Here is a 14,447-nt window from a genome sequence, read left to right as displayed (position 1 = left end):
TTTTAGGCCTGGGTGGAGTAAGGGTGGGCACTTCCAATCTTCTACAAGGCATCAGTTCCAAACTTTCAAAAACACACACATATCTGACAGAGAGACAAAGAAAAAAGATAACAGTGCTGCCAGTAAGACTGTCTGAATGCAAGGGGAGAATTTGGCAGTCATTTGCAGACATGCTGTTTGTTTGAAGAGTTATTCGCAGACGTCTGTTGATTCTGGGGAAAGAAAGATGCATAACTAAGCAAATACACGCACGTACATGTACACAACCATGAAACACATCCAGAGAACTGATTGAGGCTTTGATGGTTCAGCAGTTTTCTGACTTTAACTCGGCAAATTGCCAGGAATCACAGTAAAGCATTTATTGGTTGAGTGGGATTTTGCCAAACAAAGGTGCCTTCATGGTACATAAGTGTTGAGTGTTAGAATACACTCCCCAGAGCCCCAGAACTCTTTCTGTCACACACACGCCTGCATGAATTTAAATTTCATAGCCGGAAACAGCATTTATCGGGGTCCAAGCAAATTGGAAAAATCTGGCACAACAGAATACAAATGTTGGTGAGTTTCAACATTTTTAATTGAACCTGCAAAGTTTTGAGGATGTTAGTTATAGCACCCCTTAAATTTGGTCTGTGTCTTCAAAATGTCAACATAGGTAAGAGAGACAATAGGTCATAATCAGATTGAGTTATATCAGCCAAACAAGTTTTTGCAAGAAGGAGTCTAGATTATACAAACATGAAGACCTTTACATTTGTGCGAACTTTAAAAAAAAAAGAAGAAAGAATTCTAATCAATTTCAATACAGATCTGAAGTTAATATTATAGAGCAACCAGAGTTGGATGGTGTATGTATGCTTGAGATTTGAGATCATTATAACACTTTTGGTACCTCTGCTTTTTACTGTTTCTGATGTCCAGACACTTTAGGGAAGAAATATCATAAAAATCAATCTGAAAAAAGCAGATGTTTGGATCCATAAATGTTCCCACCCATATTTTGATACATTTATCCAAGTCTAAAACCCTGGATATTATTATAAGGATTTAACTTAGAATTAAGGATATAGAAGAATGTGTCCAAAAGTGAAGGTGTGGGCTGTTTTATGCATACAGACTATACACACACCGTCCAGCTGACTGTGTGTTTGCACAGAGGATCCTCACTCACTTTGACTTTGTTTTTCTCCAGTACACAAAGAGTCCACTGTATGAGAAGGGATCTCTCTCTCTCTCTCTCTTCCTTCACACACACGCAAACTTATGCATTTGTCATACGTTATACTGACTCACTGTAGTGATTCATATTCCCTGTCTGAAATGATGTGTTTGTAAATAGTTTTAAGTGATTACCCTTTCAGACATGGTGTGGTTTTACTCCCTTCCTCTCAAAACCAGACAGACACTCAATGTGTAGTGTGTGTACTGTATGTGCCGGAAAGGAAAAAAAGTTTACTGTATAAACGTGAGTGTGCACACGCACGCACGCACGCACACACGCACGCACACACACACACGTCAGTGTACAAAGCAAGCACACACATCCTTTTCCAGTCTTCACACCTGTTGGCACTGATAACACTGCAGTGAAACCAGGCAACCTAATGTGCACACACTCACACACATGCACACTGCCAAACCAGCTGTGAAGAAGACGGTCCAAGTCCAGGTGTGTGTGTGTGCATGGGTTTAGGGGCTTTTGATTGAAGGAGCTTGTACATGTACACTGCATCTTTCTAAACTTCATGTTTGGTTTACATTCTCAGAGGAAAAACCACTCACCTGAGCTTCACCTTCAGTCAATCATACACACAAATAAACCTCAGTTTTCTGGAATAGCTCCCTACATAAACAAGTCTTAATTAGGCCAGGGTTTCTCGCTCACAGAAAAAATACTATTTTTAACACACACACACTCTAGGATTTTGACACTGAGGCAACAACACTCCCATTCTAGTGCACTGCAACCAAACAACCTTAGTTACAATGACACGTATGTTCTTTTAAGATACTTTTTTTGTCATAAATTATATTTTGACAGCTTCTTTAATAATAATAAAAAAGGTTGATTATAATTGATTGATCATAATTAATACCAGATTCCATCAAAACAAATTCTGCCTGCTGCACATATGCACTGTTTGGTGGTATATTTTATTGCATTGTAAGACCAGGGGTAAAATGAGCCACAGGATAAGATGAGCCCCCATTTACAAAAATGAATGTGTCAGCAGTTAAATGTTTTGGATAAGTTGTTGAGCTAATGAATAACCAGTAGCTATTGAATAATCAGTATTACTGTTAGGTAAAGAAAAAAAAGTGATGACTAACTTGTAATACCGTACTAAGCACTAGTCCTGGGGCCAGTTGCATAAACAGTCACTAACTCTGTCTTAAGAACTAGTCTGATCAACTAGCAATTAGTTTAGGGGTAATCACTATTACTTTTCGGATTCAAATTAGACCAATCTAACTTTTTATGTAGGCCTAACTGAATTAAAAAAGTTATGACCAGTCCTGAAGAAAAAAATGAGATGACTAACTTGTAAGACTAGCAGTTTATGCAACCGGCCACAGGAAGCTAAAATGCAAAATACTTTATCTAACAAAAAGTTAGTGGTCAATAGGATTTTTATTTTTAATGAAATTAACATTTATACAGTAATGATGCATTAAATTGATCAAAAGTGAAAGTAAAGACTTGCAAATAAATGCTGCTCTTTTGAACATTCTATTCATCAAAGAATCCTGAAAAATATATATCACCAAAATATGAACACAACTGTTTTCAACATTGATAATAATAATAATAAAAAGTGTTTCTTGAGCAGCAAATCAGCATATGATTTCTGAAGGATCATGTGACACTGAGGACTGAAGTAATGATGCTGAAAATTCAGCTTTGCATCACAGGAATAAATTAATATATTCAAATATATAACACAGAAATATATATTTCCACTGTATTTTGGATCAGATAAATGCAGTGGTGACTTTTTTCAAAAACAAAGCAAAAAAACTCACCAACCCCAAACTTTTGAACAGCATGTGTCGTTTAAAAAGTGTTCATTACCAACATAACCACAAAGATTCAGCTGATATGAAAACTTGCAGTAACATATTTGACTATGAGTGGCTCATCTTGCCCCCATCACCCCTATTGTTTTCTGTCATTATCACTAAGAAAAACCATCATCGTTGTGCTTCACGTTGGGGTCCTACTGTACATGTTGGTGGGGTTTATTATGCCATATACCAGTGTGATTTTAGTATAACCGAGACACTTTTATAGTTTTGATTCATATATATATATGTAAATCTAAAACTGTAAATCTAAAACTGAAATAAAAACTATTTTACTGTTTTCATTTTAATTTCAGTTAAGTTTTAGTACTTTTGTTGTGTGTTTTTGTCATTTTATTATATAGTATTTAATATATATTTAAATAGTTTTTATTTCAGTTTTAGATTTACATCTACAATAACACTTGCAGGGAAAATAGGAAAATGAGAAAAACAGATCAAGATCAAGGGGGACAAGTTGAAGAGAGAGAGTGTGTGTTTTGATGTGTGATGAGCGGTGGAGACCCCGTATCACTGCAGAGGGTCTACAGACATTGAAACCAGATGCAGTTCTGAACGTGTGCGCACTCAAAGGGGTCGCCAGAGATATATTTAGAACCTCCAAACCCCATCCATCACACAGACAGCTTCAGATTAAGCTCTTGATGTAACTTTACATTGGGGCCTGGCTCCAACTTTCCCCTCTTTCTCTTCCTCTTGTTCTGTCTATCTCGGTTTCGTTCTCCCTGCCACACACAGTCACAGTGAGCTGAGAAAACTCCCCCTGTCTGGGACGAGCTCTGGACTGCACTGTCAGTACACTGTCGACTCGAAATAGCCTTTATGAGAAAAACAAACACCTAAAAGATCAGCTATGCCCACCTTACACGGCCTCTGATGTGATGAAACTTAAATGCTTCCATCAAAATCAGAATTTAGGCTTCACTGACTATAAGCAGATTTTAAATACTTTTTAAATCTGGCTTGGATTCGCAAACAAAATAAGCTTTTTGTGATATAACATTATAAACAACATGAACATGGACTATACAATAGAGCCAAGAGATAATGTACAATTCCCTGCTCACAAAGGAAGAGGTATTTTTTATGTTTTTGCTCATTTTCAACATCTTTGACCTAAACATAATACAAATATATAATATAAAGTATTTGAGACTATTTTAATTCATCTGTCTTCTTTGCATGACACATTTGTTTGTACACATTACAGTACAGAGTAGCTCTTTTTCCGGCATTATCCCCAATTTACGTAATAATAATAAAAAAAGATTCATATTCATACAGATTTCATACAATATTATGTTATATTGTTACTGAATCAGGACCATAAAAACATTTTTTAACATTTGAAGGAGAGATTGAGAGATTTTAAATGTATAAAATGATGCATAATTTGTTGCATTTCATTTACTATAAATATAATTATCCCAATTACAAAGATGACACAATCAAGTCTTTTTGCTACATTTATTATATACTGTATCCACAATATTGATGTTCAATTTATTTAGCATTACAATACAATTTTGATACATTTTAATTTGTCATTGAAAATCAGCCACCTTTAAGAACAAACATTATAGTATAAAGCTGGGATTTGTACTCAGTAAAGACACATAGCCTTAGGTGTCACAGCTGTGTTTGAGTGTGTGTGTGTGTGTGTGTGTGTGTGTGTGTGTGTGTGTGTGTGTGTGTGTGCGTGTGTGTGTGTGCGTGTGTGTGTGCGCATGAGAGTGAGGATTGCATGCTACCAAGTCATCTCACAGATCTGTAATCAGCTCACCTGTTGTCCTTCTCTAATAACTACTTCCTGTGGCATTCACACAACTTGCACGCGTTGTGTCTGCACACTCAAGGCTGTAGCTGGAGCATCCGGGGGGCCGTTGCAGGTTGTTCCTGTGGGGCCCCGTTGAAATCACGTTCCGGGGCGGGTCTGGGTTTGTCGTACGTCCTGCTTTTGCTGAGTTAGACGCGTCCCTGGCAACATATTTTGTTGATCCTGGAACAACATTCCTGTCTGAAATTTTTCTTTTATAAGAGAAATTATAGCTAAATCACACGGATGAAGCACTAAACCTTGTTTGTAAGCCAAAACTTGACATAAACTGAAAATATGTCCCTCAAATCTGATTGGTTGATTGGAATGTTGTTCCAGGATCAACAAAGATCAGGTTCTGCGAGGCTATCCCCCTCGGATGAAACCGCGTTCTGGGGGTTTGTCCCCCTCGGATGAAATCACAGGGCCTCACTAGGGCCGGGGGCCTCTAGAATTGATCGTGTTTGCACCGATTACTGGAAAATTAATTTAATGCTATCTCCTCCATTGCTCCGGTTCACACCCGCTAATCGATTGATCTGCATTCAGTACGCTTTCTACACGCAGGTTTGAGCTGGTCATATGAATAATTAAATAGATTGAATAAGAAAATAGCATGTCACAACATAAAACACATGCACCCATCTCTCCTTAGATAGGATTTTGCTAACTAAGCCAAATTTTTTTTTTTAGTAAGTTGAAAGGAGAGGGAAAGGAACAGGTTGGTATTATTGATAAGGTGGGATGTGCGTCAGTGGCCCGAGTGACGTTTAAATATGGGAGGATGGTTTGGGGAAAGGAACAAATAAACTGTGGGAGTGTATGTGAAGAGAGAGACCAAAGCCTTTTGTGTACAGGCGTAGCGAGAGGGAGATAAGAGCAGCCTGGCTTGTTTGAGTTTCCCTCTTCAAACCCTTTTTCACTCACATCAATTCACTTACTCCCTCACACGTATCATAAAACAATAAGGACAGGGCCGTTGTAAAGGTTGTGTGAGGAGTCTTATCTGTTCGAAACGTGCTGTTGTTCCAGCTCCACATCCATCTACCATTCAAAGTCAAGTCACTGTTTGCATGTGAACAGTTAACATGGTAAGGGTCATTCATTTTATGCATTGCATGTTCTGTCTCCATCATAAATATATCTTAAAATATTAGATAAAATATTTAAACAATCTTCAATATAATCTTCAATAATCAATATTAGCTGGTTTCTTTGATCATAACACAATGGAATGGACATATTTTAAAGGGGCTCTAGGATTCAGAAACTCATGTTAATAGCGATTAAACTGTAAACTTAAACTTCAAATCTGATTGGTTGATTGGAATGTTATTCCAGGACCAACAATATAATATTGAGTAGCCTAATCAATTTTAACTGGTTTCTTTGATCACAACACAATTAAATGGACATACTGTAATAAGGGGCTCTGTAGAATTCAGAAACCCATGTTAATAGCGACACTGGTGGCAGTTGAGTGAACTGTAGCCAGATCAACTGCTCGTGCTCACAGCCTCACACTCGTGCACAGTGCACACGTAACGAGACGAGACTGAAAGTGATTCAATGCCCCCATATAGCTACTCACAGCGAATTTCCTTTTCTTTATTTTTCTCTTAGAAGTAAAAAGAAGTTGGATTGGAAATACCTTTGCACCGAGATATTGTTAACGATCACCCTGACGCCGTCCACACTGCTGAGAGCGACGGTTAGATGAATATGTAAAGTGTTGCGCGCTTTCCTCATCAATGGCAAAACAAACTCAACAAAAATAACATCAGTGAGAAAACAGCTAAGAAAGCATCTTATCATAGATGTGAATATGTCTGCATCAGCTCTGCAATTCACCGGCATCATGTCGACAGATGAGGTAGGCTATTCGTATTACACAAGTTTTTGGATTTGTGAAGTAAAAGTTATAGTTTTTTTTATTTTGAAGTAAAAAGATAAGGGCCCAAGTGGTATGTTGTAACTTGTTCCTAGTGTTAGGCTATTATTTTTTAAATGTAATAATTATTGAAATAATAGTGTTATTATTCAGTATTTAGCCAGCCATAAATTAGATAGGCTATAGCCTACATTACATCTTTGCTTTCATTAAAACCTATAGGTTAGTTGAGTGAAATCATTCAATTTCCATAGTGTTGCTAATATGACATATCTTCAATTAAAATATTGGTCTGTATATAAGTCATATAATAATTGTACCTTTTAGATGAATCTCTTTTACATGGTATTCTGTTTTGTCTATCATCGGTTATTCAATTATTAACTAAATTATAAAAAATACAATTTTAAAGAATATTTTGATTTAGTATTTTACATTAACAACACTTTTAACGACACTTTACATTAACGGCACTTTGTTACAGTTTAAAAACAAATCCACATTGTTCTATGAGGGGGCTTCTTCCCCCATCCAACCTTACAACTTGTTGGAACAGTCAGTTAACAGTTAATGCATTTTTTTCTGACACATTTACTATTGTAGCTCATGCAGACACTGCAAGATTGAATCTGACATTTTTACATTGACACTTTGCATCGTCACAAAAGTAATTTAGATAGATAGATAGATAGATAGATAGATAGATAGATAGATCGATCGATAGATACATAGATAGATAGATGAATGTACATTTCAAATATACATTCATATAAATGCATTTAAAAAAATGTGATGGAAAAATGTTCATGTCCATGTTGTTTGTGGTTGTTTGCGTGTGTGTCTGGATTCGGTTGGTGGACATGTTTCTCCTTCATTTAGAGCCTCTTTTCTCTCTAAATTAATGTAATAGCCTGAAGGAACAGAGTGACAAGTGCAGGCCACCCATGTTTACAGTGGACTCTGCTTTATCTCCATGGGAGGAATTCCCCTGTGTGTGTGTGTGTGTGTGTGTGTGTGTGTGTGTGTGTGTGTTTGTGGAGTGGGGGCGAGGTGAAGGTCAGGTGAAGCACATTCCTCTGAGAGAGTAAAGGAGGAAGAAGACGATGAAAGGAGGGAAGTAAACAGAACAGGACTGTTTATGTGCAGGGAGAAAAAGCAGAAGCTCGGTCGTTCACTCCCGTTTCAACTCTTAACCTGCAACGAGGTGATAAAGCAATGTGTGCTGTGTGTTAATAACAGGATGTTATTGCGGCATTGTCATCTTGCAACCTGAAACACGCAACCTGATGTTCGGATTCTTTGTTCTTCCTTTTTTCTAAAGCAAATTATATATTTGCAGAGTGTTTTAAACTTTTTAGTGCGTTTGCGTTTAGATAAGCCTTGTAAACAGTTCATGAATTGCCCTTTTAATAATTAATAATTCGTTACATTTATATAGCGCTTTTTCTTGGATTTCCACTTGGATGATGCGACGGCAGACATATTGCGCCAGAACGCCCACCACACACCAGCTTACTGGTGGAGAGGAGACAGTGATGTAGCCAATCAGTATATGAGGATTATTAGGAGGCCATGATGGACAGAGGCCAAGGGGCATATTTTGGCCAGGATGCCGGGGTTACACCCCTACTCTTTTACGAAGGACATCCTGGGATTTTTAATGACCACAGAGAGTCAGGACCTCGGTTTAACGTCTCATCCGAAGGACTTTTAGTGGACTTTGTGTGGCAGTGATCTCCAGGTTCATTTCTGGAGAGGTTGTTCCTCTGGTCGAGTTTCTCTGGATAATTTGCCATGTTCTAACATGAAACTACAGTGCATTCCCCACATATACTCCCATCTCTCAGAGGATGAATGTTACACCAGGCTGTTCACTTAACACTTTCTTTGGGTTCATCTCCATTAACATTTCAATTTCCAGTTGGGTATTTGGAGGACAGGACACCCCCCTCAGTCCCTGACTGGATGCCCCAATCCCTCATGGTGTTTAGAGGCAATTATACTATGGTTAAATATGCCTATCTAGGGCAATTACTAAACGTCATGTAAGTAGATCCGGTGCATTTACACACACTTTAATTACGCTGTTGAAGTCTCTTACAGGCTGAATTTATTTGAAAAAATACAGTAAAAATAATAAAATGCTATTTCTAGCCATTACATGCACCTGTTAAGTCAGGTGCAGATCAGATCATAAAACAATATAAGATCATAAAACAATATGTGGTAGCATTCAGATGTAATGTAATGCAGCGACTTCAAATGAACCGACAGCTTCTAGTGAGAGCAAAAATTTGTTAATGTTGTTCAGTTTCGAAGTTGTTCAGATTCCTTAAGGCGAGACACGGCAGGCAAAAACATCGTTTTTTTTTCACTGGTCAATTTTGAGATTTTGGGCTATTTGTCTTCAATAACATGTCTTCTTTCAGACTTGTGGTGAAAAAAAGTCCAAAATACACATTTAGGTCTTTATTTTACTACACTTTGTCTATTTGCGTCTGTAGATTTCTCCGAAATTCAACAAAAGTTGGCGTTCTAAATCAACGCGCTGCTCCGCGATCTCTGTGTTCTTCCTTTAATCACGCACATGTCTGAAAAGCTCTCTCTCTTCTGTACAATGCTGTCGGATCCAAATATGGTCATTTCCTTTTAATCAGCAACCAATCGTGAAAGTAAAATGGGCATTTAACCCTAAAAGCGAAATCTCATTGGCTGATGTCAATTTCTGACAACGTGATTGGTTCAGATGCATCACGTGACGCGCTCTGACATTCAGATGTGTTTTTGACTGTTTTTCTGCTCAGTTAAAGGCCATAAATGCTGTGTTTATAAGTTTTGATGTGATTAAGGTGGTTTGTATTGTTGTTGCTAATTATTTGATAAGATATTGTGTCAGTAAATAGTTGTTTCTACTAAAAAAGTATGATTTTTTACATTACAAATCTTTAAATGCCTTTTTCTCAAAATGGGTTTTTTGTCATCCTCCAGTAGAAACATCTCAGCCTATGTAGCACCGATGTACACCAAATTTTCCAGTTATACACTTAGCAGTATTCTGAAGATATGTTCAGAGGGATTTGTTAATAAATCATTCCTGGCCTGATTTATGGGACATTTTAATCCAAAAAATATGGCGAAAATCGATTTTTTAAGGCTATGGACAGTATATTTTGATTTCCTAGGTAATGAAAGCATATATTCTGAAATCCCTCTGAACATCTTTTTTCATCTTGTGTGTAAACAAAATGAAAAAAGAATTTTGCACCTGGCTTTATCATATGTCCAGATCTATCCACCGAAAATATATGCAAAAGTGTGCATATTTAATGAGATAATACCTAATTTGCATAATTAAACATACAAATTTCAAAAACTTGTAATACATTTTTTTTATGAACTTGTGTAAGTAATCAACTGAGGAAGTTTCATGGTGATATCTATTATTTAAAAATTGTACCCTATTCACCTGTAGTGTCTCGCCTTAAACCCTTAAATATGGTTCGATTCTTGATTTCTATTACTCTGTTTTCTGGCAATCCGCATTGTCTGATGAGTAGATATTTCATAGTTGTACAAGTTAAAGTTACTAGATGTTATCTGAGAGGTGAGCTGGCTTTCTGTTTGCTGTGGTTAAGGTTGTTCTTTAACTGGAAAGGCTAATCCATGATTCGCTCTTCCCCCCTGATTGGAATAAAGGGTACGGGAAGTGTTTATGTCAGTCTTCACCCGCAGGCCAAGGAAAAGACAGACACAGAGAGAAGCTAGAAAAACAAAAATGACAAAAAAACAAACCCTCGTGAATGTGCAGACATGCTATTGCTTAACACCAGCAACATACACGCAAACACAAACAGACTGGTTAGATGGTGCTTCACGCTGCAGGCGGATGCAGGCTTGCACAAACCTGCTATAGGATCCATTCTGTTAACACACACGTTCACAAAGAAGAAAATTAACACTTGAGGACACACACCCAGGGAACCTTTTCATAACGTTCTACCAAAATTCTCTGAACAAACATTATTCCAGTAACTTTAACAGGACGTTCGTTTAAAGTTACCTGTCTTTATTATGTTCACACAAGTTTCTGAGAACATTCAGAGATAATGTGTTTATAACTTAATGAGCACATTGACTCCTTTCCTTCAAATATATTCACATACTCTTCATCTTATCATTTGAAGTGCAGAGCTGCAGTTTCACTGAGGCCGGTGTTAATTAAAGGCTGTGTAACTAAATCAAGTGTGTGCTGCTTACCCAGGGACAGACTGTAGGGGACTTTCAGACAACTCCATAAACAATGTGTGCTTGCTGAGAGATCTCGCTCCTAATTTTAGCATGGAGCGGTTCGGTGGTGTTTTGTTTGTGTCGGGTGAGTCAGACGAGACTTTAATGCTTCAGTAAGTCAGCACAGTTAGGCTAGCCTCACACTGTTTTTCTGTTCTCTCTTTCATGTGAAGCTGGTCACTAGATTAGGATGTGAAAAAACAAAACAAAACAAAACAGAAGTTGGCCAATCATAAATGCGAATTAACAGAGATCCTCCAATACTTAGTCGAAAAAAGAACAAGAAAATTCTGTTCCAGTAATACCCAAACTTGCTTACATTTTTTTTTATTAAATTTAATGGGAAGCAAAATAGTATACGATAGTTAAGACTTAAGACGATACGTTTTTAATTTTCTTACCACAATGGCGACTTCTTTTAAGCTTTAACCTTTATGAAAACAATTCTTCTCAAAGCAAAGCAAGTTTTCTTGTTTTAGGATGTTAGATACTTTTACTGGAAAATAAGACAAAAAATATAAAGGAATTATTATTATTATTATTATTTTATTTTTTTGCAGTGCACACTGCACATAGATACATATTGTTTACAATGTTTAAGTTAAAAACTGCAGGTTAATGTTTATTGGAGTCTGTGTAATATTGTACTGATTTCATTCAAGGTCAGGCACAAGTTAAACACAGAACAGTACAGTAGATATGCTCAATTCTTTTTCTACATTTCATCCACATTTGGTTAGTTTCCTAAATTGTGGGTTATTGTTAAATAACCACCATAAAATGCCAATTACCAGCATGCACAGTTTGGAATTGGCAATGTCCATTTGGACAATGAGAGATAAAATGGTAAAAATGCACAAACCCATTTTTTTTTTTTTTTTGTGAAGGTGATTCGTTTGTGTGTAAAGGGGCACTTAATGGTTTATTTAATTATCAATGACTGCCCTGTAAAAAGTGATCAGTTGACTTACTTACTAAAAAAGTGAGGAAACACTGTCTTAAATCTATTACGTAAATAAACTGAATGCGTAATTGAAAAAATGAAGTTATGTGAACTTCACAATTCCACTTAACTTAATATTTTCAATAACGCGTGAAGTTTATTGACTTAATTTTAAGGCAGCAGGGTTCCTCATTTTTTTAAAGTTAATCAACTGATCACTTTTTACAGTGTGTGTCCTAACCAATGGATAACAGACCACTTTGGGATCAATAAGCTTTCAAGAATAGTTGGTGTGATAATGAGCTGGAAAAGCCAATTTGCTGAGATTACAACAGCAGTTTCTGTATTATTTACTAACCAGAAAAATGGATTAACTCTTTTTATGTTAGCAGTATTTATATATTGTCCATTGACATGTCTGTAAAGTTATCTAATGACCAGTTGGTCTTCTACTGGAAGTTTCTTTCATATTTTTGATGAAAGAAAGCTTCCTGTGCATTTTACTGGACACTGGTGTGTGTAGAATTGCTGTGGTAAGTTCTTGCCACAAGTTGACCACACTGTCCGACACTGAGGGACTCGGGGAAGAGCCAATAGCCACTTTTTTAAGCTGAGAGTATAAAACATCAGCCAATAAGGTGTAACAATCACTTGCTGTATAGCTGAACAGGTCTGGATTTTATCTGTCAGGAACTGATTGGATTTTGAAAAGTTGTTGTATTTTATTTTTTATTTTTGGGAATAATGTGCACCAAGTATTTGCGAACATTTAGCAAAAATGACAAACATTTTAATCTCTTGCAAAACGGCAATGACACTGAAAGTGATTTCCTGAATGTGTTTTCCTGAACACCATACTTGTCTGCGGTTACTGGAATGTTCAAACAGATGGAGAAGACACATTTTTGATGTCTCTTCCCCCATTGCACCAGTTCAGATCATTCTGCACTTCTGTGATAATTTTTTTTTTTTTTACACAATTAAATATATACGGGCCTCCGGGTAACCAGTCGAGGAAGGGCATAATAGCAGCACGACATATGCTAGCAATAAAGTTTGCCAGCATATATAGCAACATGTATGCTCTCTTTGCCTTTGAACTTCTGCCCTGTTTGAGTTGGAGAGTAGTTTTTAATTTATTTTCCTATTCTTTTACCCTCTGTTCTCTGCCAGTCACTCCATTTTCAAGATTCATTTTCATAGCTATTTATTATCCCTCACAAAAAGAAAGAAAGAAAGAAAGAAAGGGAGGGTGGAAAGAGAAGAAAAGAGAGTTGAAATGCCATCAGAAAAAAGGAGGAGGGGAGGAGATTTTGTACCGCTTTCCAAGTTTTATGTTCAACCGAATTAAAGTTGACTGTTTAAATGCAGCTAGCCGCGAGCGTCTCCTCTCTAAGTCTTTGTGTTAATGAATTTAGCATGCTAGTTTTGGCAGCACATTGCATTATATACGGTATGAGCTTTTGGTTCTTTTTGGCTGATAAACGTCTGAGACTTGGGTTTTAACAGTCATCTCTCTAATCCATCTCTCTTTCACTCTCTCGCCCAACAAGACTTGTTTTCGCTGGAAAATCAATTAATACAAAAAACCCCCCTCCACATTTCATCCACAAGTGAATGAGTTACCAAACAAGATAAATATTCCCCTGAATCATTTTGAATTTTCCTTGAATTGGTCTGATAATTACCTCAATGATTTCCATTACCTTTGAAATTCAATCTTTGAATTTAGCCTAATCTTGGCCAAAATGTTTATTTTTGATACCTTAATCTGACAGATGCCCATGTAAACACTTTAAAACAGACCAGAAAAGAGTGTGTGTGAGAGAGAGGGGTATAGAGAAAGAGAAACCAGACTGATGTGAAAGTGTCATCTGTTCTCAAACAGACATGTGCGTCATTCAACTTATCATCAATATTTATGACACATCTGTATCTCTCATCCAAAGTCACTTTTCCGCTGTCGTGACATCAATCGGAACTTACACACACTGTTAGTCACAGCAGTTTCTGTGTGTATTGAGATAGTTTGGGTGACAGATTTACTCTCTGTAGTGTCAGCAATCTTGGTTAACCATTAATTATCAAGAGAACATTATAATTATCTTTGCCCTGCTTATGGAGTTCAGCGTTAACCAATAGTCTTTCTCAAATACAAAGCCCCCTGTATTGTACCCTGTCTCTAACAATTGCTAAACCACATGCCGATAATTTTCATCATACATGTCAGAGCTGTATTGTGTTTGATTGAGGTCTCGATTTTGCCCCAGGAACATGTGGATTCATCTGCGGTCTTTTGAGTTGCAACATCTGCTTTTCTCAATGACTGTCAAGCATTATGATAGTTTAGCTGTTAATTATCTGTTTAGCTGAGGCATTAGTTATGCAGGCGTTGATTTATCCACAAATAATTGTTACCCAGA

The 14,447-nt window shown here is 37.0% G+C and overlaps 1 protein-coding gene across 1 annotated transcript in view; it reads left to right on the top strand.

The window, feature by feature from the left end:
* The first annotated feature begins 6,753 nt into the window (after positions 1-6,753).
* Positions 6,754-14,447, top strand: part of ccdc92 (coiled-coil domain containing 92) — a 92,824-nt gene continuing 85,130 nt past the window's right edge. The window contains exon 1 of the mRNA XM_079637560.1: positions 6,754-6,776. The gene's annotated coding sequence lies outside the window, so the exon portion shown is untranslated. The remainder of the gene's footprint in view (positions 6,777-14,447) is intronic.

Source organism: Phoxinus phoxinus (genome assembly GCF_949152265.1).
Source record: "Phoxinus phoxinus genome assembly, chromosome: 15".
NCBI lineage: Eukaryota > Metazoa > Chordata > Actinopteri > Cypriniformes > Leuciscidae > Phoxinus > Phoxinus phoxinus.
The sequence above is the reverse complement of the archived record's forward strand: the minus strand, read 5'-3'. Positions and strand labels throughout refer to the sequence as shown.